The 18,842-nt window shown below is 47.3% G+C and overlaps 21 non-coding genes and 1 pseudogene across 21 annotated transcripts; 17 read left to right on the top strand and 5 right to left on the bottom strand.

Moving 5' to 3' along the window:
* The first annotated feature begins 170 nt into the window (after nt 1–170).
* On the top strand, nt 171–244 carry TRNAN-AUU (transfer RNA asparagine (anticodon AUU)). The gene has a single exon. It is a non-coding gene; the product is annotated as a tRNA-Asn (tRNA).
* A 5,355-nt stretch (nt 245–5,599) lies between these two features.
* Nucleotides 5,600–5,715, bottom strand: LOC135018069 (U5 spliceosomal RNA). The gene has a single exon (XR_010215828.1). It is a non-coding gene; the product is annotated as a U5 spliceosomal RNA (small nuclear RNA).
* Nucleotides 5,716–5,990: 275 nt separating this feature from the next.
* On the bottom strand, nt 5,991–6,106 carry LOC135017998 (U5 spliceosomal RNA). The gene has a single exon (XR_010215757.1). It is a non-coding gene; the product is annotated as a U5 spliceosomal RNA (small nuclear RNA).
* A 274-nt stretch (nt 6,107–6,380) lies between these two features.
* On the bottom strand, nt 6,381–6,496 carry LOC135018045 (U5 spliceosomal RNA). Its single transcript, XR_010215802.1, has one exon. It is a non-coding gene; the product is annotated as a U5 spliceosomal RNA (small nuclear RNA).
* Nucleotides 6,497–6,782: 286 nt separating this feature from the next.
* On the bottom strand, nt 6,783–6,898 carry LOC135018000 (U5 spliceosomal RNA). Its single transcript, XR_010215759.1, has one exon. It is a non-coding gene; the product is annotated as a U5 spliceosomal RNA (small nuclear RNA).
* A 270-nt stretch (nt 6,899–7,168) lies between these two features.
* LOC135017999 (U5 spliceosomal RNA) lies at nt 7,169–7,284 on the bottom strand. Its single transcript, XR_010215758.1, has one exon. It is a non-coding gene; the product is annotated as a U5 spliceosomal RNA (small nuclear RNA).
* A 144-nt stretch (nt 7,285–7,428) lies between these two features.
* On the top strand, nt 7,429–7,591 carry LOC135017891 (U1 spliceosomal RNA). Its single transcript, XR_010215670.1, has one exon. It is a non-coding gene; the product is annotated as a U1 spliceosomal RNA (small nuclear RNA).
* Nucleotides 7,592–8,262: 671 nt separating this feature from the next.
* On the top strand, nt 8,263–8,426 carry LOC135017749 (U1 spliceosomal RNA). The gene has a single exon (XR_010215539.1). It is a non-coding gene; the product is annotated as a U1 spliceosomal RNA (small nuclear RNA).
* Nucleotides 8,427–8,578: 152 nt separating this feature from the next.
* Nucleotides 8,579–8,741, top strand: LOC135017897 (U1 spliceosomal RNA). The gene has a single exon (XR_010215676.1). It is a non-coding gene; the product is annotated as a U1 spliceosomal RNA (small nuclear RNA).
* Nucleotides 8,742–9,412: 671 nt separating this feature from the next.
* On the top strand, nt 9,413–9,576 carry LOC135017711 (U1 spliceosomal RNA). The gene has a single exon (XR_010215504.1). It is a non-coding gene; the product is annotated as a U1 spliceosomal RNA (small nuclear RNA).
* Nucleotides 9,577–9,728: 152 nt separating this feature from the next.
* On the top strand, nt 9,729–9,891 carry LOC135017925 (U1 spliceosomal RNA). The gene has a single exon (XR_010215703.1). It is a non-coding gene; the product is annotated as a U1 spliceosomal RNA (small nuclear RNA).
* Nucleotides 9,892–10,562: 671 nt separating this feature from the next.
* Nucleotides 10,563–10,726, top strand: LOC135017829 (U1 spliceosomal RNA). The gene has a single exon (XR_010215616.1). It is a non-coding gene; the product is annotated as a U1 spliceosomal RNA (small nuclear RNA).
* A 152-nt stretch (nt 10,727–10,878) lies between these two features.
* LOC135017937 (U1 spliceosomal RNA) lies at nt 10,879–11,041 on the top strand. Its single transcript, XR_010215711.1, has one exon. It is a non-coding gene; the product is annotated as a U1 spliceosomal RNA (small nuclear RNA).
* Nucleotides 11,042–11,711: 670 nt separating this feature from the next.
* On the top strand, nt 11,712–11,875 carry LOC135017796 (U1 spliceosomal RNA). Its single transcript, XR_010215585.1, has one exon. It is a non-coding gene; the product is annotated as a U1 spliceosomal RNA (small nuclear RNA).
* Nucleotides 11,876–12,027: 152 nt separating this feature from the next.
* LOC135017892 (U1 spliceosomal RNA) lies at nt 12,028–12,190 on the top strand. The gene has a single exon (XR_010215671.1). It is a non-coding gene; the product is annotated as a U1 spliceosomal RNA (small nuclear RNA).
* A 614-nt stretch (nt 12,191–12,804) lies between these two features.
* LOC135017719 (U1 spliceosomal RNA) lies at nt 12,805–12,968 on the top strand. The gene has a single exon (XR_010215512.1). It is a non-coding gene; the product is annotated as a U1 spliceosomal RNA (small nuclear RNA).
* A 152-nt stretch (nt 12,969–13,120) lies between these two features.
* On the top strand, nt 13,121–13,262 carry LOC135017907 (U1 spliceosomal RNA; annotated as a pseudogene).
* Nucleotides 13,263–13,953: 691 nt separating this feature from the next.
* LOC135017821 (U1 spliceosomal RNA) lies at nt 13,954–14,117 on the top strand. Its single transcript, XR_010215608.1, has one exon. It is a non-coding gene; the product is annotated as a U1 spliceosomal RNA (small nuclear RNA).
* Nucleotides 14,118–16,836: 2,719 nt separating this feature from the next.
* LOC135017866 (U1 spliceosomal RNA) lies at nt 16,837–17,000 on the top strand. Its single transcript, XR_010215650.1, has one exon. It is a non-coding gene; the product is annotated as a U1 spliceosomal RNA (small nuclear RNA).
* A 152-nt stretch (nt 17,001–17,152) lies between these two features.
* Nucleotides 17,153–17,315, top strand: LOC135017817 (U1 spliceosomal RNA). Its single transcript, XR_010215604.1, has one exon. It is a non-coding gene; the product is annotated as a U1 spliceosomal RNA (small nuclear RNA).
* Nucleotides 17,316–17,989: 674 nt separating this feature from the next.
* LOC135018094 (U1 spliceosomal RNA) lies at nt 17,990–18,153 on the top strand. The gene has a single exon (XR_010215852.1). It is a non-coding gene; the product is annotated as a U1 spliceosomal RNA (small nuclear RNA).
* Nucleotides 18,154–18,305: 152 nt separating this feature from the next.
* LOC135017854 (U1 spliceosomal RNA) lies at nt 18,306–18,468 on the top strand. The gene has a single exon (XR_010215640.1). It is a non-coding gene; the product is annotated as a U1 spliceosomal RNA (small nuclear RNA).
* The last annotated feature ends 374 nt before the right edge of the window (nt 18,469–18,842 follow it).

Genomic DNA, 18,842 nt, shown 5'->3' with positions numbered 1-18,842 from the left:
ACTCTGCTGCTTATGTAAGTGCAAGAGATCCTGAAGCACTCACTCATCATGGGAAAGTAGCAATGTGTTTCTTACAAAAACTCTCCAGATTATTGACTTTTTAAAGTTTTTCTAGGAAACGTTCTAGATTGATGCTTATTAGCCTTTGTCAGAATAAACTTTTACGAGGTGTCTCTGTGGTGCAATCGGTTAGCATGTTTGGCTATTAACCAAAAGGTTGGTGGTTCAATCCCACCCAGGGATGTAATTGACCTTGTGATCAGATTTTGGTGATCTTTAAGTAGACAAGTCAAAATTTCAAACCCCCTCTTATGATGTAGGGTACCTGGCCTTCTCTGATGTAATCAGAGTTAGATTTGATTAAGTGATTTTATAAAAAACAGCTAGGAAGCACAATTTAGCAGTGGGTTGCAGAGAAAAAAAAATTATGCTGGCAGAAAAGTCCAATTGAGTGATTAAACAGCTCTTCATTTTCTGACTTTATTTTTATGCTAACAAATTTGCTCTCTGAAAAGTGTCCACAAAGCCAAGTCTCTGATTAACACCTTTGTAGGAATGTTTTTTCACCTATTACTGAATTAAACTTGCTACATTGGAAAGGCAGCAAGATGCATCCTCATTTCAATGTCTACTGAAATAATACAGGTTGACACCAGGAAACATAAACGTTACTGCATCCTTGCTGCTTTCTCATGTGGAAGTCTGTTTAATGTGAAAACAAGGTAATATCTAATCAGCACACAGGTAAGGAATTAAGAAAATCTTTCTTTATGGGTGAAGATGTTTCTCACAAAATTGTTGTCCCAATGCATCATTGAAATTCAAGATGGAAGATGATTTTAATATATCACTTGTACATTTTGCATTGCTCTTCTGGTGACAATGTAGTTTGTTTTTGTCAATTACCATTTCAGTAATAGGGTAAAGAAAATTAAGTGCATTTTTTAAAGAAAACAATGCTGTCAATATACTATTAAAACAAATTAAAATGATAAAAGTTATTGTACTTTAAGTAAAAATAAAAGAGCCAAAATATCAATCCCAGTTTTTGATTACTTTAATTATAAAAAAAAAATGCACATAGCAGAGGATAGTTTCGATCAATCGACCTCTGGGTTATGGGCCTAGCATCCTTCCATTGCACTACTCTGCTGCTCATGGAAGTCCGAGAGATCCTGAAGACTAAATTGATTAAAGGCCTAAAAGTACTGGACTATAAGGAAAGACTTACTAGGCTGAATATGTATACACTAGAAAAGAGGTGCCTAAGAGGAGATATTATTAATATCTTCAAATATGTAAAGATACATAACAAAGAGTTATCAGAGGAATTATTTATTAAAAGAACACGTGGTCACTCGCTGCGACTGGAGGAAAGTTCAGAACGCAATGGAGGAAAGGGTTCTTAACTGTTAGGGCAATCAGGATGTGGAATTCCCTGCCAGGGAAGGTGGTAATGGCGGACTCTGTAATTGGATTTAAAAAAGGAATGGATACATTTCTGAATGAAAAAGCTATCCAAGGTTATAATACTTAAAATATCAACAAGGTTAATCCGGGGGTAACATGAGTTATAGTAGCTAACTAGTCATAAAACATTATTCAGCAAGTATGTAGAATCATCACAACTTAAAACAGGTTGAACACGATGGGCAATTTGCCTCTATTCAACCTCAAAAACTATGTTACTATATTACTGTAGTATACAGAACACCACAATGCAATGAGCAGTGATAGTGAGCACTGATGAGGATACTAGAACTGACACTGAGCAGCAAGATGCAGCACTGGACTATTAGTAATGTACTGTAGTATGCTGAGCACCACAATGCAGCACAAGACAATGAGCAGTGATACTGAGCACTGATGAGGATACTACTGAGAACTGACACTGAGCAGGAGAGACACACTACTAGTATTACTGAGCAGCAATAAGTAACCACTGATACTGAGCACTGATATTGAGATTTCCACTGAGAGAACATAGCCACGTCCTCTCCGCTCTCTCTTCAATGCACGAGTAAAAATGGCGGCAACGCGCAGCTCTATATATAATATCCGAATCTCGCGAGAATCCGACAGCGGGATGATGACATTTTCCCTTGTTCAGGTTTTCCGAGTCAGGCGGGAACAACCGAGCCTGCCTCAGACCAGTGTAAACAACGTGGAGTTCGTGGGGAATTCGGTTCTCGGAGAACCGAACCCGCTCCTCTCTACCTTATACCCATCAATTTTTTTTATTTTCAATCTAAGCCCCTGCAGTTTTCTGTAAGCATCTGCTTCGCTATCATGATCAACAAGTCACAAGGGCAAACACTCAGGGCTTGAGGCATAGATCTTTGGACCAGCTGCTACAAGCATGGCAGAGGTGTCACTATCACTGGTGACACCCAGAGAGGTGGCGAGGGAGATTGTAATGCAGTGCGTGCAAATAAGCAGCGCAATGGTAAAAAGGAGGCATGATTTCATAGGTAGGGGCGTGGCCTGGTGGCCTGAATCTACATTTTGTTGCTCCGGGTGTCCCGGGGGTTGGGGGCTGCACCCGGGGACTAGTGTGTAAGCGGTGCTGGCTCCTGCACAGTGACAGGGCATGGCCACCCAGTATGACACCTCCCTTCTTGACCATGCTGTAATTGCAGTCGCACTGCAGTTCAGCGTGATCATAAACAATGGTGTAGCCTCCTGCTGGTGCAGACTGTATGTGCGCGCAGGAAGCCGCCACCATTTTTGTGATCACAGCGGCTGAATGTGATGTCATACAGCCGCTGTGACCACGCCCCCTGTGTCTCCTCCATTGCAGACCCCATTTTGAAGCCTTGCCCCCGCACTGCTCCATCCCTGACTTGGAAATGGAGTGTTGCTGACCCCACTCTCCCCCCCTGCCCCGATTGACAGGCAGAGGCGATCGCATGCAGGCACATGCATATGCTCTTAGCAATTTTTGCAGTTGGATCGCTTATTGTGATTGCAATCCAACCTGAATCAGGCCCTATTACCTATCACAATGCGCTGCGGGCAGTACAAAATTGGGTTAATATAGGAGAAAAACCCCCAGACCTGTGCTCCTTAACTGTACCTGGTGGCTAGTGGAGCGGCTGCCCAGTAATCAGTGTCCACCCCAGTGCGCACACGGCCCACCCCCTACGGCCACGCTCCCCTTTATCAGCGGCCTCGTGATCCGGAAGGGCGGTGTGTGTGTGTGACTGACCTTAGGAAGAAACCGGAGCCTCCGCTGCAGTGACCCAGCAACCAGGGCACGGGAGTATACAGCGCCGCTGGGAGTGATGAAGCTGCAGTAAAGATGTCTATTAGACCTAGCCTGCTGCAGCCCTTGTAGATTATCATAAAACAAGTTCTTCTTTTCTTGTCAAAATTAATAGCTAAGAATAGGCTGCCTGAGGCAGGCCCCTGTTAAGTGGCCTGCTACTGAAGGCACCAACTACAAACTGAGCTCCCTGTTCATGGAAGCGGGGTTATAGAGGAGGATGCGCTGAGCATCTTGGGAACAGTCAAAAGCTTTGAGCCGGTTGGTGCCTCAGATCAAGATCCTACTCTACACCCCAATGTGAATCCTTGTGGAGTCCAGTGTACCCCACAGAAGAAATTAATGTGTCACACCCATTGGCAGCAACCTAAGAATAGCTGCTGACGGGCACAATTGAGAAAGGAAGGGGGGGGGGGGCATTTGAATCCAGCACATAGATGCAATTCAAATATGTAATTTGTACCTTCCTATTTTAAAATATAATGGATGAACCTCACCCTGTGAGAACAATCTTCATGATCAAGAGATCTAATATGTAAAATAAGTATGAGTTGGGATAGGGCTGGGGAGGGTGGCAGCTCGGGCAGCCCCTCCCCCGTCAAGTTAAGGAGATTCAACTGAGGAAGCACAAGGGAACTCTCGTCTGGGGACAACAACTGCAGGGAGACCACATCTTTTCAGATGAACATGGGAGGGCGGAAGGCTGCCTAATACTTAAGCACCATCAAATATCAAACCATATCCAACAACTAGTACAAGCATTCCTGGGGGAAGGTCTGCAGCAGACGGATTTGCATACGGTGATGTCATCCAAGCAGTGGGCCAAAGTTGGCTGGAACCCTCATCTGCATATAAAAAGAGAAAAGGGGCATGCAGGGCATGGCGGCCTTTTGCAGTGCTTGGATGACCCCTAGTTCGCATTAAACACCCCCACCCTCCTTTGGTGTGGGGCTCATGTTGGCCATGCCCCATCCCCTGAAGCATTCATGCTGATTTCTTGCAACAGCTGGGCACTGTAACAGCTCCAGAGCTGCTCTGTAAGGCAAGTAAAAGGGTGTGGGCCCTGCAGCACCACCTGTAGTTCGCATTGTGCGTTGGAAGGCACAAAGTAAGCAGACGGGAGGAGAAGTCAGGATAGTACACAAGGGCATCCTTTTTTCTTAGTCCATAGAGGATGCTGGGGTCACATTAAGAACCATGGGGTATAGACGGGATCCGCAAGAGACATGGGCACTTTAAGACTTTCAAAGGGTGTGAACTGGCTCCTCCCTCTTTGCCCCTCCTCCAGAATCCAGTTATAGGAACTGTGCCCAGGGAGACGGACATTTCGAGGAAAGGATTTATTGTTAAACTAAGGTGAGCATCTTACCAGCTCACACCTTAAGCATGCCGCAGAACGTGGCATTCAACAGAACACAAGCCAACGGCATGAACAATTGCAGCAAAAAGCTGACCAGAACCGTAACACAACATGTGTATAACCACAAGTAATAACTGCAGACACAGTATGGACTGGGACGGGTGCCCAGCATCCTCTACGTACTAAGAGAAAAGGATTTACCGGTAGGTATTAAAATCCTATTTTCTCATACGACCTAGAGGATGCTGGGGTCACATTAAGAACCATGGGGTTATACCAAAGCTCTTGAACGGGTGGGAGAGTGCGTACGACTCTGCAGCACCGAATGACCCAACTTGAGGTTATCATCAGCCAAGGTATCAAACTTGTAAAACTTAGCAAAAGTGTTTACTAAATAGCTGCTCTGCAAAGTTGCAATGCCGAGACTCCCCGACCAGCTGCCCAGGATGAACCCACCTTTCTAGTAGAATGGGTCTTCACCTAATTCAGTAACGGCAATCCTGCCGTGGAATGAGCATGCTGAATCTTACCACAGATCCAGCGCATAATGGTCTGCATGGAAGCAGGACACCCAATCCTGTTGGGAGCATACAGGACAAACAGAGCCTCTGTTTTCCTAATCTGAACCGTTCTGGTGACATAAATTTTCAAAGTTCTGACCACAGCCAGAGACTTTGACTCAACGAAGGTGTCAGTGGCCAAAGACACCATGTGGAAAGATGAACCACCTTTGGCAGAAATTGTTGACGTGTCCTCAATTCTGCTCTATCTTCATGAAAGATCAAATAAAGGCTCTTGTGATACTGCATGGTTTGTACTGTTTTCCATGTGCTCCCAGATCTTTCAAGCAAGTAGCATGGTCATGAAAGTTCTGTTTGAAAAGAAACAAACATTTACTGTCATTTTTATGCAAATAAACTTACATTAAAGCTAACAAGAAAGCACACTCGTTCTGTCTTTAAACTGATAAAAGAAACCCCAATAATATGGGGCATGCAAAAATTGAGATAAAACTCAGTTTTGCTCCTCTCCACGGAAATCTTTAATAAAAGGCGAAATATTTGTTAGTTCTGAAGAGAAACCAGAGCATGACCAAGATTCCACCTGTCGCCTGAGTGCCATGCCAGCAGTTCTCATTCAGCTCAAAGTGAGCACCCAATTTGAATGAAAGAAAGCAGATTTCTCACCAGGCTTCCCCTTGCTATAAACATGGTTTGTACTCTTTTCCATGTGCTCCCAGATCTTTCAAACAATTAGTGTGGTCAAGAAAGTTCTGTTTGAAAAGAAACAAACATTTACTGTCATTTCTATGCAAATGAGCTTACATTAAAGCACACTCGTTCTATCTTTAAACCGATAAAATAAAACCCCAATAAGATGGGGCATGCAAAAATTGAGATAAAACTCAGTTTTGCTCCTCTCCACGGAAATCTTTAGTAAAAGGCGAAAGATTTGTTCGTTCTGAAGAGAAACCAGAGCATGACCAAGATTCTACCTGTCGCCTGAGTGCCATGCCAGCAGTCCTCATTCAGCTCAAAGTGAGCACCCAATTTGAAAGAAAGAAAGCAGATTTCTCACCAGGCTTCCCCTTGCTATAAACATGGTTTGTACTCTTTTCCATGTGCTCCCAGATCTTTCAAGCAATTAGTATAGTCAAGAAAGTTCTGTTTGAAAAGAAACAAACATTTACTGTCATTTCTATGCAAATGAGCTTACATTAAAGCACACTCGTTCTATCTTTAAACTGATAAAAGAAACCCCAATAAGGCGGGGCATGCAAAAATTGAGATAAAACTCAGTTTTGCTCCTCTCCACGGAAATCTTTAATAAAAGGCGAAAGATTTGTTCGTTCTGAAGAGAAACCAGAGCATGACTAAGATTCCACCTGTCGCCTGAGTGCCATGCCAGCAGTCCTCATTCAGCTCAAAATGAGCACCCAATTTGAAAGAAAGAAAGCAGATTTCTCACCAGACTTCCCCTTGCTATAAGCATGGTTTGTACTCTTTTCCATGTGCTCCCAGATCTTTCAAGCAATTAGTATGGTCAAGAAAGTTCTGCTTGAAAAGAAACAGACATTTATTGTCATTGTTATGCAAATAAACTTACATTAAAGCTAACAAGAAAGCACACTCGTTCTGTCTTTAATCTGATAAAAGAAACCCCAATAATATGGGGCATGCAAAAATTGAGATAAAGCTCAGTTTTGCTCCTCTCCACAGAAATCTTTAGTAAAAGGCGAAAGATTTGTTCGTTCTGAAGAGAAACCAGAGCATGACCAAGATTCCACCTGTCGCCTGAGTGCCGTGCCAGCAGTCCTCATTCAGATCAAAGTGAGCGCCCAATTTGAAAGAAAGCAGATTTCTCACCTGTCTTCTCCTTGCTATAAGCATGGTTTGTACTGTATTCCACGTGCTCCCAGATCTTTCAATCAAGTAGCATGGTCAAGAAAGTTCTGTTTGAAAAGAAACAAACATTTACTGTCATTTCTATGCAAATGAGCTTACATTAAAGCACACTCATTCTATCTTTAAACCGATAAAAGAAACCCCAAAAAGATGGGGCATGCAAAAATTGAGATAAAACTCGGTTTTGCTCCTCTCCACGGAAATCTTTAGTAAAAGGCGAAAGATTTGTTCGTTCTGAAGAGAAACCAGAGCATGACCAAGATTTTTATCTGAAAATATGTGTTCTCCCTGCAGTTGTTGTCCCCAGATGAGAGTTCCTTTGTGCTGACTCAGTTGAATCTCCTTTACTTGACAGGGGGATGCTCGAGCAGCGACCCTCCCCAGCTCTAGCCCAACTCCTACTTACCTGCCAGGTGAGATACTATGATCATGAAGGTGCTTCTCCCAGGGCAAGGCTCACCCATTGCACTCTGGGTGTGCTGCTTCTGCGATTTCCCCAAATGTGGGAAACTTGACTGCATAATTTGTGTTTCCCCTGGTCGGCTCTCGTATAATTCAGATCTCTTTGTCTCAGGTCTCTCTCCAGCCTAGTTTGCTGTCTGTTTCCACTTCTCTTTTCTTGAGCCGCTCCCTTCTATGCCCTTGCGCACTATCCTGACTTCTCCCGTCTGCTTACTTCGTGCCTTCCAACGCACAATGCAAACTACAGGTAGTGCTGCAGGGCCCACACCCTTTTACTTGCCTTACAGAGCGTCTCTGGAGCAGTTACAGTGCCCAGCTGCTGCAAGAAATCAGCTTGAATGCTTCAGGGGCTGGGGCATAGCCAACATGAGCCCCACACCGAAGGAGGGTGGAGGTGTGTAATGCGAACTAGGGGTCATCCAAGCGCCGCAAAAGGCCGCCATGCCCTGCACGCCCCTTGTCTCTTTTCATATGCAGACGAGGGTTGAAGCCAACTTTGACCCACTGTTTGGATGACATCACCATATGCAAATCCATCTGCTGCAGGCCTTCCCCCAGGAATGCTTGCACTAGTTGTTGCATTTGGTTTGTTGTTTGGGGGTGCTTCAGTATTAGGCAGCCTTCTGCCCTCCCATGTTCATCTGAAAATATGTGTTCTCCCTGCAGTTGTTGTCCCCAGATGAGAGTTCCCTTGTGCTGCCTCAGTTGAATCTCCTTTACTTGACAGAGATGTGCCAGAGCAGCGGCCCTCCCCCGCCCTATCCCAAATCATACTTATTTTGCATAGGCGATACCATGGTCATGAAGATTGTTCTCCCAGTGTGAGGTTCATTCATTGCATTCTGGGTATGCTGACCCCTGTGATTTCCCCAAATGTGGGAAACTCGACTGCATTATTTGTGGTAGTGGGGGACTGTGTTTGTGCTTTCCTCTGGTCAGCTCTGGTAAAAATCAGATTTCTTTATCTCAGATCTTCCTCTAGCCTTGTTCTTCTTTCGAGAGTTCCCTTGTGCTGCCTCAGTTGGATCTCTTTCACTTGACAGGGGGGTACCCGAGCAGCGACCCTCCCCAGCTCTAGCCCAACTCCTACTTACCTGCCAGGTGAGATACTATGATCATGAAGGTGCTTCTCCCAGGGCAAGGCTCACCCATTGCACTCTGGTTGTGCTGCCCCTGCGATTTCCCCAAATGTGGGAAACTTGACTGCATAATTTGTGTTTCCCTTGGTCGGCTCTCGTATAATTCAGATCTCTTTGTCTCAGGTCTCTCTCCAGCCTAGTTTGCTGTCTGTTTCCACTTCTCTTTTCTTGAGCCGCTCCCTTCTATGCCCTTGCGCACTATCCTGACTTCTCCCGTCTGCTTACTTCGTGCCTTCCAACGCACAATGCAAACTACAGGTAGTGCTGCAGGGCCCACACCCTTTTACTTGCCGTACAGAGCAGCTCTGGAGCAGTTACAGTGCCCAGCTGCTGCAAGAAATCAGCTTGAATGCTTCAGGGGCTGGGGCATAGCCAACATGAGCCCCACACCGAAGGAGGGTGGAGGTGTGTAATGCGAACTAGGGGTCAGCCAAGCGCCGCAAAAGGCCGCCATGCCCTGCACGCCCCTTTTCTCTTTTCATATGCAGACGAGGGTTGAAGCCAACTTTGACCCACTGCTTGGATGGCATCACCATATGCAAATCCATCTGCTGCAGGCCTTCCCCCAGGAATGCTTGCACTAGTTGTTGCATTTGGTTTGTTGTTTGGGGGTGCTTCAGTATTAGGCAGCCTTCTGCCCTCCCATGTTCATCTGAAAATATGTGTTCTCCCTGCAGTTGTTGTCCCCAGATGAGAGTTCCCTTGTGCTGCCTCAGTTGAATCTCCTTTACTTGACAGAGATGCGCCTGAGCAGCGGCCCTCCCCAGCCCTATCCCAAATCATACTTATTTTGCATAGGAGAGACCATGGTCTTGAAGATTGTTCTCCCAGGGTAAGGTTCATTCATTGCATTCTGGGTATGCTGACCCCTGTGATTTCCCCAAATGTGGGAAACTCAACTGCATTATTTGTGGTAGTGGGGGACTGTGTTTGTGCTTTCCTCTGGTCAGCTCTGGTAAAAGTCAGATTTATTTGTTTCAGATCTTCCTCTAGCCTTGTTCTTCTTTCGAGAGTTCCCTTGTGCTGCCTCAGTTGGATCTCCTTCACTTGACAGGGGTGTGCCCGAGCAGCGACCCTCCCCAGCTCTAGCCCAACTTCTACTTACCTGCCAGGTGAGATACTATAATCATGAAGGTGCTTCTCCCAGGGCAAGGCTCACCCATTGCACTCTGGATGTGCTGCCCCTGCGATTTCCCCAAATGTGGGAAACTTGACTGCATAATTTGTGTTTCCCCTGGTCGGCTCTCGTATAATTCAGATCTCTTTGTCTCAGGTCTCTCTCCAGCCTAGTTTGCTGTCTGTTTCCACTTCTCTTTTCTTAAGCCGCTCCATTCTATGGCCTTGCGCACTATCCTTACTTCTCCCGTCTGCTTACTTTGTGCCTTCCAATACACAATGCAAACTACAGGTAGTGCTGCAGGGCCCACACCCTTTTACTTGCCGTACAGAGCAGCTCTGGAGCTGTTACAGTGCCCAGCTACTGCAAGAAATCAGCTTGAATGCTTCAGGGGCTGGGGCATAGCCAACATGAGCCCCACACCGAAGGAGAATGGAGGTGTTTAATGCGAACTAGGGGTCATCCAAGCGCCGCAAAAGGCCGCCATGCCCTGCACGCCCCTTTTCTCTTTTCATATGCAGACGAGGGTTGAAGCCAACTTTGACCCACTGCTTGGATGACATCACCATATGCAAATCCATCTGCTGCAGGCCTTCCCCCAGGAATGCTTGCACTAGTTGTTGCATTTGGTTTGTTGTTTGGGGGTGCTTCAGTATTAGGCAGCCTTCTGCCCTCCCATGTTCATCTGAAAATATGTGTTCTCCCTGCAGTTGTTGTCCCCAGATGAGAGTTCCCTTATGCTGCCTCAGTTGAATCTCCTTTACTTGACAGAGATGTGCCTGAGCAGCGGCCCTCCCCAGCCCTATCCCAAATCATACTTATTTTGCATAGGAGATACCATGGTCATGAAGATTATTCTCCCAGTGTGAGGTTCATTCATTGCATTCTGGGTATGCTGACCCCTGTGATTTCCCCAAATGTGGGAAACTAGACAGCATTATTTGTGGTAGTGGGGGACTGTGTTTGTGTTTTCCTCTGGTCAGCTCTGGTAAAAGTCAGATTTCTTTGTCTCAGATCTTCCTCTAGCCTTGTTCTCCTTTCGAGAATTCCCTTGTGCTGCCTCAGTTGGATCTCCTTCACTTGACAGGGGGGTACCCGAGCAGCGACCCTCCCCAGCTCTAGCCCAACTCCTACTTACCTGCCAGGTGAGATACTATGATCACGTAGGTGCTTCTCCCAGGGCAAGGCTCACCCATTGAACTCTGGGTGTGCTGCTCCTGCGATTTCCCCAAATGTGGGAAACTTGACTGCATAATTTGTGTTTCCCCTGGTCGGCTCTCGTATAATTCAGATCTCTTTGTCTCAGGTCTCTCTCCAGCCTAGTTTGCTGTCTGTTTCCACTTCTCTTTTCTTAAGCCGCTCCATTCTATGGCCTTGCGCACTATCCTTACTTCTCCCGTCTGCTTACTTTGTGCCTTCCAATGCACAATGCAAACTACAGGTAGTGCTGCAGGGCCCACACCCTTTTACTTGCCGTACAGAGCAGCTCTGGAGCTGTTACAGTGCCCAGCTACTGCAAGAAATCAGCTTGAATGCTTCAGGGGCTGGGGCATAGCCAACATGAGCCCCACACCGAAGGAGGGTGGAGGTGTTTAATGCGAACTAGGGGTCATCCAAGCGCCGCAAAAGGCCGCCATGCCCTGCATGCCCCTTTTCTCTTTTCATATGCAGACAAGGGTTGAAGCCAACTTTGACCCACTGCTTGGATGACATCACCATATGCAAATCCATCTGCTGCAGGCCTTCCCCCAGGAATGCTTGCACTAGTTGTTGCATTTGGTTTGTTGTTTGGGGGTGCTTCAGTATTAGGCAGCCTTCTGCCCTCCCATGTTCATCTGAAAATATGTGTTCTCCCTGCAGTTGTTGTCCCCAGTGAGAGTTCCCTTATGCTGCCTCAGTTGAATCTCCTTTAATTGACAGAGATGTGCCTGAGCAGCGGCCCTCCCCAGCCCTATCCCAAATCATACTTATTTTGCATAGGAGATACCATGGTCATGAAGATTATTCTCCCAGTGTGAGGTTCATTCATTGCATTCTGGGTATGCTGACCCCTGTGATTTCCCCAAATGTGGGAAACTCGACAGCATTATTTGTGGTAGTGGGGGACTGTGTTTGTGTTTTCCTCTGGTCAGCTCTGGTAAAAGTCAGATTTCTTTGTCTCAGATCTTCCTCTAGCCTTGTTCTTCTTTCGAGAATTCCCTTGTGCTGCCTCAGTTGGATCTCCTTCACTTGACAGGGGGGTACCCGAGCAGCGACCCTCCCCAGTTCTAGCCCAACTCCTACTTACCTGCCAGGTGAGATACTATGATCACGTAGGTGCTTCTCCCAGGGCAAGGCTCACCCATTGCACTCTGGGTGTGCTGCTCCTGCGATTTCCCCAAATGTGGGAAACTTGACTGCATAATTTGTGTTTCCCCTGGTCGGCTCTCGTATACTTCAGATCTCTTTGTCTCAGGTCTCTCTCCAGACTAGTTTGCTGTCTGTTTCCACTTCTCTTTTCTTAAGTGCCTTCCAATGCACAATGCAAACTACAGGTAGTGCTGCAGGGCCCACACCCTTTTACTTGCCGTACAGAGCAGCTCTGGAGCTGTTACAGTGCCAAGCTGCTGCAAGAAATCAGCTTGAATGCTTCAGGGGCTGGGGCATAGCCAACATGAGCCCCACACCGAAGGAGGGTGGGGGTGTTTAATGCGAACTAAGGGTCATCCAACGCCGCAAAAGGCCGCCATGCCCTGCATACCCCTTTTCTCTTTTCATATGCAGATGAGGGTTCCAGCCAACTTTGGCCCACTGCTTGGATGACATCACCGTATGCAAATCCGTCTTCTGCAGAACTTCCCCCAGGAATGCTTGTACTAGTTGTTGCATTTGGTTTGTTGTTTGGGGGTGCTTCAGTATTAGGCAGCCTTCTGCCCTCCCATGTTCATCTGAAAATATGTGTTCTCCCTGCAGTTGTTGTCCCCAGATGGGAGTTCCCTTGTGCTGCCTCAGTTGAATCTCCTTTACTTGACAGAGATGTGCCTGAGCAGCGGCCCTCCCCAGCCCTATCCCAAATCATACTTATTTTGCATAGGAGATACCATGGTCATGAAGATTGTTCTCCGAGGGTGAGGTTCATTCATTGCATTTTGGGTATGCTGACCCCTGTGATTTCCCCAAATGTGGGAAACTCGACTGCATTATTTGTGGAGGTGGGGGACTGTGTTTGTGCTTTCCTCTGGTCAGCTCTGGTAAAAGTCAGATTTCTTTGTCTCAGATTTTCCTCTAGCCTTGTTCTTCTTTCGAGAGTTCCCTTGTGCTGCCTCAGTTGGATCTCCTTCACTTGACAGGGGGGTACCCGAGCAGCAACCCTCCCCAGCTCTAGCCCAACTCCTACTTACCTGCCAGGTGAGATACTATGATCATGAAGGTGCTTCTCCCAGGGCAAGGCTCACCCATTGCACTCTGGGTGTGCTGCTCCTGCGATTTCCCCAAATGTGGGACACTTGACTGCATAATTTGTGTTTCCCCTGGTCGGCTCTCATATAATTTAGATCTCTTTGTCTCAGGTCCCTCTCCAGCCTAGTTTGCTGCCTGTTTCCACTTCTCTTTTCTTGAGCCGCTCCCTTCTATGCCCTTGTGCACTATCCTGACTTCCCCGTCTGCTTACTTTGTGCCTTCCAACGCACAATGCAAAATACAGGTAGTGCTGCAGGGCCCACACCCTTTTACTTGCTTTACAGAGCAGCTCTGGAGCTGTTACAGTGCCCAGCTGCTGCAAGAAATCAGCTTGAATGCTTCAGGGGCTTGGGCATAGCCAACATGAGCCCCACACCGAAGGAGGGTGGAGGTGTTTAATGCGAACTAGGGGTCATCCAAGCGCCGCAAAAGGCCGCCATGCCCTGCACACCCCTTTTTTATTTTCATATGCAGACGAGGGTTGAAGCCAACTTTGACCCACTGCTTGGATGACATCACCATATGCAAATCCATCTGCTGCAGGCCTTCCCCAAGGAATGCTTGCACTAGTAGTTGCATTTGGTTTGTTTTTTGGGGGTGCTTCAGTATTAGGCAGCCTTCTGCCCTCCCATGTTCATCTGAAAATATGTGTTCTCCCTGCAGTTGTTGTCCCCAGATGAGAGTTCCCTTGTGCTGCCTCAGTTGAATCTCCTTTACTTGACAGAGATGTGCCTGAGCAGCGGCCCTCCCCAGCCCTATCCCAAATCATACTTATTTTGCATAGGAGATACCATGGTCATGAAGATTGTTCTCCCAGGGTGAGGTTCATTCATTGCATTCTGGGTATGCTGACCCCTGTGATTTCCCCAAATGTGGGAAACTCGACTGCATTATTTGTGGTAGTGGGGGACTGTGTTTGTGCTTTCCTCTGGTCAGCTCTGGTAAAAGTCAGATTTCTTTGTCTCAGATCTTCCTCTAGCCTTGTTCTTCTTTCGAGAGTTCCCTTGTGCTGCCTCAGTTGGATCTCCTTCACTTGACAGGGGGTGCCCGAGCAGCAATCCTCCACAGCTCTAGCCCAACTCCTACTTACCTGCCAGGTGAGATACTATGATCTTCACTGTTAGGGCAATCAGGATGTGGAATTCCCTGCCAGGGAAGGTGGTAATGGCGGACTCTGTAATTGGATTTAAAAAAGGAATGGATACATTTCTGAATGAAAAAGCTATCCAAGGTTATAATACTTAAAATATCAACATGGTTAATCCGGGGGTAACATGAGTTATAGTAGCTAACTAGTCATAAAACATTATTCAGCAAGTATGTAGAATCATCACAACTTAAAACAGGTTGAACACGATGGGCAATTTGCCTCTATTCAACCTCAAAAACTATGTTACTATATGTTACTATATTACTATGTTACTGTAGTATACAGAACACCACAATGTAATGAGCAGTGATAGTGAGCACTGATGAGGATACTAAAACTGACACTGAGCAGCAAGATGCAGCACTGGACTATTAGTAATGTACTGTAGTATGCTGAGCACCACAATGCAGCACAAGACAATGAGCAGTGATACTGAGCACTGATGAGGATACTACTGAGAACTGACACTGAGCAGGAGAGACACACTACTAGTATTACTGAGCAGCAATAAGTAACCACTGATACTGAGCACTGATATGGAGATTTCCACTGAGAGAACATAGCCACGTCCTCTCCGCTCTCTCTTCAATGCACGAGTAAAAATGGCGGCAACGCGCAGCTCTTTATATGGAATCCGAATCTCGCGAGAATCCGACAGCGGGATGATGACATTTTCCCTTGTTCAGGTTTTCCGAGTCAGGCGGGAACAACCGAGCCTGCCTCGGACCAGTGTAAACCACGTGGAGTTCGTCGGGAATTCGGTTCTCGGAGAACCGAACCCGCTCCTCTATATATACTATATTACTATGTTACTGTAGTATACAGAACACCACAATGCAATGAGCAGTGATAGTGAGCACTGATGAGGATACTAGAACTGACACTGAGCAGCAAGATGCAGCACTGGACTATTAGTAATGTACTGTAGTATGCTGAGCACCACAATGCAGCACAAGACAATGAGCAGTGATACTGAGCACTGATGAGGATACTACTGAGAACTGACACTGAGCAGGAGAGACACACTACTAGTATTACTGAGCAGCAATAAGTAACCACTGATACTGAGCACTGATATTGAGATTTCCACTGAGAGAACATAGCCACGTCCTCTCCGCTCTCTCTTCAATGCACGAGTAAAAATGGCAGCAACGCGCAGCTCTTTATATGGAATCCGAATCTCGCGAGAATCCGACAGCGGGATGATGACATTTTCCCTTGTTCAGGTTTTCCGAGTCAGGCGGGAACAACCGAGCCTGCCTCGGACCAGTGTTAACCACGTGGAGTTCGTGGGGAATTCGGTTCTCGGAGAACCGAACCCGCTCCTCTCTACCTTATACCCATCAATTTTTTTATTTTCAGTCTAAGCCCCTGCAGTTTTCTGTAAGCATCTGCTTCGCTATGATGATCAACAAGTCACAAGGGCAAACACTCAGGGCTTGAGGCGTAGATCTTAGGACCAGCTGCTACAAGCATGGCAGAGGTGTCACTATCACTGGTGAGACCCAGAGAGGTGGCGAGGGAGATTGTAATGCAGTGCGCGCAGATAAACAGCGCAATGGTAAAAAGGAGGCATGGTTTCATAGGTAGGGGCGTGGCCTGGTGGCCTGAATCTACATTTTGTTGCTCCGGGAGTCCCGGGGGTTGGGGGCTGCACCCGGGGACTAGTGTGTGAGCGGTGCTGGCTCCTGCACAGTGACAGGGCATGGCCACCCAGCATGACGCCTCCCTTCTTGACCATGCTGTAATTGCAGTCGCACTGCAGTTCAGCGTGATCATAAAAAATGGTGTAGGCTCCTGCTGGTGCAGACTGTAGAGAAAAGCTGCTGTGACCACGCCCCCTGTGTCTCCTCCGTTGCAGACCCCATTTTGAAGCCTTGCCCCCTGACTAAGAGAAAAGAATGCCCTTGCGCACTATCCTGACTTCTCCTCCCGTCTGCTTAATTTGTGCCTTCCAACGCACAATGCGAACAACAGGTGGTGCTGCAGGGCCCACACTCTTTTACTTGCCTTACAGAACAGCTCTGGAGCTGTTACAGTGCCCAGCTGCTGCAAGAAATCAGCTTGAATGCTTCAGGGGATGGGGCATGGCCAACATGAGCCCCACACCAAAGGAGGGTGGGGGTGTTTAATGCGAACTAGGGGTCATCCAAGCACTGCAAAAGGCCGCCATGCCCTGCATGCCCCTTTTCTCTTTTCATATGCAGATGAGGGTTCCAGTCAACTTTGGCCCACTGCTTGGATAACATCACCATATGCAAATCCGTCTGCTGCAGACCTTCCCCCAAGAGTGCTTGTACTAGTTGTTGCATATGGTTTGATATTTGATGGTGCTTCAGTATTAGGCAGCCTTCCGCCCTCCCATGTTCATCTGAAAAGATGTGGTCTCCCTGCAGTTGTTGTCCCCAGATGAGAGTTCCCTTGTGCTGCCTCAGTTGAATCTCCTTTACTTGACAGAGATGTGCCTGAGCAGCGGCCCTCACCAGCCCTATCCCAAATCATACTTATTTTGCATAGGAGATACCATGGTCATGAAGATTGTTCTCCCAGGGTGAGGTTCATTCATTGCATTCTGGGTATGCTGACCCCTGTGATTTTCCCAAATGTGGGAAACTCGACTGCATTATTTGTGGTAGTGGGGGACTGTGTTTGTGCTTTCCTCTGGTCAGCTCTGGTAAAAGTCAGATTTCTTTGTCTCAGATCTTCCTCTAGCCTTGTTCTTCTTTCGAGAGTTCCCTGGTGCTGCCTCAGTTGGATCTCCTTCACTTCACAGGGGGGAACCCGAGCAGCGACCCTCCCCAGCTCTAGCCCAACTCCTACTTACCTGCCAGGTGAGATACTATGATCATGAAGGTGTTTCTCCCAGGGCAAGGCTCACCCATTGCACTCTGGGTGTGCTGCCCCTGCGATTTCCCCAAAAGTGGGAAACTTGACTGCATAATTTGTGTTTCCCCTGGTCGGCTCTCGTATAATTCAGATCTCTTTGTCTCAGGTCTATCTCCAGCCTAGTTTGCTGTCTGTTTCCACTTCTCTTTTCTTCAGCCGCTCCCTTCTATACCCTTGTGCACTATCCTGACTTCTCCTCCAGTCTGCTTACTTTGTGCCTTCCAATGCACAATGCAAACTACAGGAAGTGATGCAGGGCCCACACCCTTTTACTTGCCTTACAGAGCAGCTCTGGAGCTGTTACAGTGCCCAGCTGCTGCAAGAAATCAGCTTGAATGCTTCAGGGGATGGGGCACGGCCAACATGAGCCCCACACCAAAGGAGGGTGGAGGTGTTTAATGCGAACTAGGGGTCATCCAAGCACCGCAAAAGGCCGCCATGCCCTGCACGCCCATTTTCTCTTTTCATATGCAGATGAGGGTTGAAGCCAACTTTGACCCACTGCTTGGATGACATCACCGTATGCAAATCCGTCTTCTGCAGAACTTCCCCCAGGAATGCTTGCACTAGTTGTTGCATTTGGTTTGTTGTTTGGGGGTGCTTCAGTATTAGGCAGCCTTCTGCCCTCCCATGTTCATCTGAAAATATGTGTTCTCCCTGCAGTTGTTGTCCCCAGATGAGAGTTCCCTTGTGCTGCCTCAGTTGAATCTCCTTTACTTGACAGAGATGTGCATGAGCAGCGGCCCTCCCCAGCCCTATTCCAAATCATACTTATTTTGCATAGGAGATACCATGGTCATGAAGATTGTTCTCCCAGGGTGAGGTTCATTCATTGCATTTTGGGTATGCTGACCCCTGTGATTTCCCCAAATGTGGGAAACTTGACTGCATTATTTGTGGTAGTGGGGGACTGTGTTTGTGCTTTCCTCTGGTCAGCTATGGTAAAAGTCAGATTTCTTTGTCTCAGATTTTCCTCTAGCCTTGTTCTTCTTTCGAGAGTTCCCTTGTGCTGCCTCAGTTGGATCTCCTTCACTTTACAGGGGGGTACCCGAGCAGCGACCCTCCCCAGCTCTAGCCCAACTCCTACTTACCTGCCAGGTGAGATACTATGATCATGAAGGTGCTTCTCCCAGGGAAAGGCTCACCCATTGCACTCTGGGTGTGCTGCCCCTGCGATTTCCCCAAATGTGGGAAACTTGACTGCATAATTTGTGTTTCCCTTGGTCGGCTCTCGTATAATTCAGATCTCTTTGTCTCAGGTCTCTCTCCAGCCTAGTTTGCTGTCTGTTTCCACTTCTCTTTTCTTCAGCCGCTCCCTTCTATACCCTTGTGCACTATCCTGACTTCTCCTCCCGTCTGCTTACTTTGTGCCTTCCAATGCACAATGCAAACTACAGGTAGTGCTTCAGGGCCCACACCCTTTTACTTGCCTTACAGAGCAGCTCTGGAGCTGTTACAGTGCCCAGCTGCTGCAAGAAATCAGCTTGAATGCTTCAGGGGATGGGGCATGGCCAACATTAGCCCCACACCAAAGGAGGGTGGGGGTGTTTAATGCGAACTAGGGGTCATCCAAGCACTGCAAAAGGCCGCCATGCCCTGCATGCCCCTTTTCTCTTTTCA

Source organism: Pseudophryne corroboree, unplaced genomic scaffold (assembly GCF_028390025.1).
Source record: "Pseudophryne corroboree isolate aPseCor3 unplaced genomic scaffold, aPseCor3.hap2 scaffold_320, whole genome shotgun sequence".
NCBI classification, from domain to species: domain Eukaryota; kingdom Metazoa; phylum Chordata; class Amphibia; order Anura; family Myobatrachidae; genus Pseudophryne; species Pseudophryne corroboree.
This window is presented reverse-complemented; position numbering and strand designations above follow the sequence as displayed.